Here is a 6,226-nt window from a genome sequence, read left to right as displayed (position 1 = left end):
TACAACTTCACTAATGCTGATAACTTCGTATACTTTCTACAACCAGGGTACAATGGTTGATCTCCATCCCCAATCACATTGGCAAACTCATAAGGATCGGATCCAAAATCACCAAAATCATTATCATCCATCTCTATTTCTTCAGACACAAAACTGTACCTACTATGGTCATCATCTTCTTCAACATTTCTACTAGCATTAGTAGTTGCTTCCCAATGTTCTTATAGCTTTGGTCAACTCCATTAAAGTATAAGTGACCTTATAATTCCAACCCCAAATAATTTCAAATTAACACATTTAACACATGGACAACGGATATGTATTGTAGTTAGAAGATTTTCTACAGAAAAGTTCAAAAATGCTTCCACCCCTAACTCATATGCCTTCGATCTTCTATCCGAGTGCATCCATGACTTATCCATCTCCGACACTATACCCTATTATCTATAATAAAGTGAAAAGACAGGCAATGACCATCACTATAGTAGATTATATAAAGTTTTAATAACAAGTAATATACTACACAGACGACGGTTTTTAAACAAAACAGACGTATTAACATATATAGACAACGGTTTATCAACAAACGTCGTCTAATTATAACCACGACGGTGGATAAAGAACACCGTTGTGTATAAGTAATACAGATGACGGTTTATTAAAAAACCGTCTCGTATGCCTAAAAAGGCGTCGATATCCCAGTTTATTTTCAAGAACCCAAAACCCTATTAAGAACATAACATATACATTAATTTTTATGTTGGGTATTAAGCATGAAACCAAGCATGAAACAACATATACTAAGCATGAAAACAATAAATCCATTCCCGATTCAACATAACAGAGAGTGATTAAAAGATTCGACAAAATTAAATCCATTCCCTATTCAACATAACAGAGAGTGATCATGAAAACATTAAACAAAAAATCCATGAACCCATACCTCCAACAACATTATTAAAAGATCGTACAATATATATCTAAAACCCTTTAACAAAACAACCTAATATCATTCAATGAATTTACAAGGGGAAAATAATGGTTTGTACTTACAGGTTGGCAGAGCTCACAGATTATGGCCTACTTGGATTCGACGGAGCCTAGAGAGCCCAACTTTGAATTAGAGAGTAAGGGAGAGAGCGAAATGTTATGTTGCTCGAAATCTGAAAATTTTAGGGTTCAGGGTTACAAGTATAAGACTTAGAGCGAAATCTGAAAATTTTAGGTCTCGCGAATTTTTTTTGGAAAGCGCGCTCTTTAAAACATCGACGAAAAAAAAATCAAGTCGTCAAAACTAAGAGAAACCATGGCGAAAGTTTTACTAAAACCGACGTAAGTTCATTATTCCACGACTCAAACACTGAACTCAACGCCGTTTATTTTAAAGAAACCACGTCGTTTGTTGAACCAATAGAGTCGTTTGAATAACCTTTTACGTTTTTTTAAATCGATGACGTTGTTATTCATGTACAACGTCATTTTAAAGGAACATAAACACCGTCGTCAAAAAAGTAAACGTCGACTGAAAACATAAATACCGTCGTTAAAAAATAAACCCTAAACCCTAAACCCTAAATTATATATATTTTAAATATAATTTTATAAAAGGGTTTATGGCTTTACAACCTAATATATAACAAAAATAAACCGTAAACCCCAAAAATTATCCTTTAATCCTAAACCCTAATAAATAACAACCCTAAACCCTAAACCTTAAACCATCAAACTACAAGTGATGTTATGACTCATCAAAACAATTTATTTTTGGGTGGTCATTTTAAATTTATATTACTCAAAGTGATTTTTTTTAAGGTTTAGGGGGAAGAAAATATATCAATGACTTCATAAGAGTTGACGTTTCATTTTTTGAATTTATTTTATATTTATTTTGAATATTTTGAATTAAAAATAATAAAATATTCTTATATCAACTACAAACCACGTCGGGTTAATAAATTAAAGACGTTGTAAATCATAATAAACGACTTACTTATAAAAAGGACGTCGTTTAAAAGAGAAACCATGGCGGATGTTTCACCATCCGACGTAAACTCAATATTCCACGACTCAATCACTGTCGTTAAAAAGTAATACCCTAAACCCTCCTAAACCCTAAACCCTAAATTATATATTTTTAAAATATAATTTTATAAAAGGGTTTATGGTTTTACAGCCTAATATATAACAAACATAAACCGTAAACCCCAAAAATTATCCTTTAATCCTAAACTCTAATAAATAACAACCCTAAACCCTAAACCCAAAACCATCAAACTACAAGTGATTTTATGACTCATAAAAACAATTTATTTTTGGGTGATCATTTTAAATTTGTATTACTCAAACTGAATTTTTTTAAGGTTTAGGGGGAAGAAAATATATTAATGACTTCATACGAGTTGACGTTTCATTTTTTGGATTTATTTTATATTTATTTTGAATATTTTGAATTAAAAATAATAAAATATTCTTATATCAACTACAAACCACGTCGGGTTAATAAATTAAAGATATTGTAAATCATAATAAACGACTCACTTGTAAAAAGGACGTCGTTTAAAAGAGAAACCATGGTGGATGGTTCACCATCCGACGTAAACTCAATATTCCACGACTCATCACAACAAACCACGTCCACTTTAAGAAAGTAACGACGTTGTAAATATAATTAACGACTTACTTGTTGAAAGGACGTCGTTTAAAAGCGAAACCATGGCGAAATTTTCACTAAAACGACGTCCTATCGACGTACAAACATTATATCACGACTTAAACAAAAAAGGTGTTGCCATGTAATTTAATTACCACGTCATACTTGTCGTCTAAATATCCTTTTACATCGGTTTTGTTTCAAACTATTACACGTCGGTTACGCAATTTATTTATTTTTTAAATTATGAAAACCTCAACAAATTTTCAGGGAAAAAACGGATGTATATTATAGACAAAATTTGTACATTATATATTATAGACAAAATTTGTACATTATATAAAAATATCAAGTGTTCTAAAAATCCTCTAGTCCACATGAAGGCAAACAAACTCTGCCCATTCATTCCTGACTTCATCAATGGTCTGTTTTAGTCCGCGCTTGCTCTTTTCCCTTGGCAAACGCAATCCATAAACAATGATTATTAAGCTTTATAAATAAAAAGAAATTGAATCACAGATGACACTATTTTCATAACTGACATAGTATATCAATTCAACAACGGTAATTTTAAAGGACCGTCGTTGATAATACAAAAAACCACATAAAATGTATCTGAAAATTTTCTTCTTACGGTCTTCTCAAACTCCAGGGAAGGATCCATGATGATGTCTCTCATGAAAGCGCATGACATAATACCCGCATTCGACACTGCTGGGTTGCTTTCGTGTGCCTAGTAGAGTTTTCCAAATGGGTGCTTTGCGGCCTTGTCTGCCTATGTGAGAATTATAAATTTTTATAACACTGTTCACCATTTTTTGGCCTCCTCATTAACCACACGATTTCCGGGCAGAGGATCCAGAAAATAGACGGTTTCCTTCTTTGTTCTCACATTCAGCAAGACCAAATGACAGCTATACAAAATTAATATAAAACAAAGATATATAAAAAAAGTTCAGCACAAGAAAACAAACGACTGTTATTTATAAAAACGACGTATTACATAGTTTCACACGATGAAATAATGTAGCAATCGACGTCATTATAAATTTATCATGACGGTAATTAACTAACGACATCGTTAGTAGTTTCAAACGACTCAATAAATAAAGAATCGACGTGGTTAGATGTTTCAAACGACACAAAATTAGTTAAACAGTTTTATATGCAGTGCATCATACAAACAAAATCCCGTTAAGGAGACTAACCCTGGATTGTAAGGCATCATGAAAATCTGTTCACCATCCGCCTTCAAGTCGATCGCTACAATTCATGATCTGTCAGTTAGTGACCCAGCGTTGGCACTAACTTGAGCTAGGTCGATAAAGCCAACCATGTTGAGCATATTTGCTACTTTCAAATGATCATATAAGCACCTAAATATATAAAACAAAGATATATAAAAAAGTCAGCACAAAAAACACACGACGGTTATTTATAAAAAACGACGTAGTATACAATTTCACACGACGAAATGAAATAGAAATCGACGTTATACTTAATTTATAATGACGGTACATAACTTAATTTATAACGACGGTACATAACTAATGACGTGGTTAGTAGTTTCAAATGACGCAATAAATAAACCACCGACGTCTTATGCTATAATGATTTTTTTTTTCAACACAAATTTGAGTGTGAAATAAATATTTGATAAGGACAAACCTCATATATACTGCAAGCACAGTAGCCCCAATTTCTTCCATGTCCGCTAATCTGTGTAATATCTTCAGCAAGACGAAGGTATCGCGATCTGCACCAAACACCTCCTGCCCAATTGTAAAGGTCATGATCTTCTCCTGAGGCTATAGTGTGGTTTCCACATAACGACAAAGGGATTGTAAGGAAGATGGCACCTCCACCTTTGAATAATGAGCTACTTCAATCCCTGCTTAAAGAAATAAAGCAAAATAAAATGACGTGGTAATTCAATAAAAACGACGGTTTAAAGAAAACGACATCGTCTGATAATAATTTAAACGACGGTAACAAAACACCGTCGTGTTGAATAATTTATTACGTCATAGGAAACAAATTACGACGTGTAATTTGAAAACAAATGACGGTTTAAAGAAACTATCGACGTCTAAAATTTGAAAAACAAATAAAAAAGGCAAAGTTATGAGAATATACCTTTTCATCATGCTTTTCTTCATCTTCTTTTTTTTCTTTCTTCTCTTCATCTTCTTTTTCTTCTTTCTTCTCTTCATCTTTTTTTTCTTCTTTATTTTCTTCATCTTTTTTTATTCTTTATTCTCTTCAACTTTTTTTCTTCTTTCTTCTCTTCATCTTGATTTTCTAAATCCCCAGATTTCTGTTTTAAGTAAAAAAGAAATATATATATATATATATAAGATAGATTGTACAGAAAGTAAAAAAATTAAATCAAAACGTCGTGGTAAGGCATAACTTAAGACGGTATGTAAAAATTATGGACGTCTTAAAATTATTAAACGATGGTAAATAATAAACATCGTGGGGATTCATATATTACGTCGGTAAGGACTAAAACCGTTGTCTAAATCACCACAAAAGTTTCCAAAAATAACGACGTCTAATGGCGTGTAAAACAAGTAAACTAAATACGACGTTGTATTGAAATACAAACGACGGTTTATTAATAAAATCGTCGTGGTATGTATTTCAAACGACGATTTTCTTCATAATAACGACGTCTAATAGCTCTTTTAAAAAACAGAGAATTCAAAGTTATATATATTACCATTTCTTCCTGCTTTTCCCCATTTTTGGCAGTATCATCCTCAAAATCTAGGGATCTCACATCCCCAGAGCAGCTTGCTTTGTCAGACATTGGATTTTTGGGACTTTGCTCTAGACCTAGATTTTGACAGGGGCTAGTTTTTGGTTTAAGCATGCTTGGATCAAAATTGGGGATGAGTTGGGAAAGCTGACTCAGTAAATGTTCCTTCTCAGCCTCTACCAATTGCTTGGTTCTAGCCTCCATCCTTAAAGTCTCTTTCCTTGATCTAGCTTCCATTTTCTTAGTCTCTTCTTGAAGGACAATTCTTACACTTTCCTTCAATTGATCGGCAAACTTTACCCTCTGTTGTCTAGGTAAATTGAAGTATTGCCTAGGGAAATCCCAGCACCTACCCCTCTTACTCTCCAATGCTCGGGACCCAAAGCCAAGGTCAACACATCATTACTACCAGATACACTGAGATCGCCTTCAGCGACTTGTTTTTGCAATTCATCCTAAAACGAAGAAATATAAAAAAGTCAGTACAAGAAAACACATGACGGTTATTTATAAACAAACGGCGTATTATATAATTTCACACGACGCAATAACATAGAAATCGACGTTATAATATATTTATAACGACGTTACTTAAAGAATGACGTGGTTAGTTGTTTCAAACGACTCAATAAATAAACCACCAACGTCTTATGCTATAATTACAAAAAACAGAGTAGCAATTCCAAATTCAGAATCTGTAAAGACGTTTTTAAAACTTCTCGACGTAGCAATATATTCAAACGACGCAATAAATAAAACACCGACATCTTATGCTATAATTACAAAGACAGTAGCGATTCCAAATTCAGACC

Source organism: Prunus mume, linkage group LG3 (assembly GCF_029339155.1).
Source record: "Prunus mume cultivar Tortuosa linkage group LG3, ASM2933915v1, whole genome shotgun sequence".
NCBI classification, from domain to species: domain Eukaryota; kingdom Viridiplantae; phylum Streptophyta; class Magnoliopsida; order Rosales; family Rosaceae; genus Prunus; species Prunus mume.
This window is presented reverse-complemented; position numbering follows the sequence as displayed.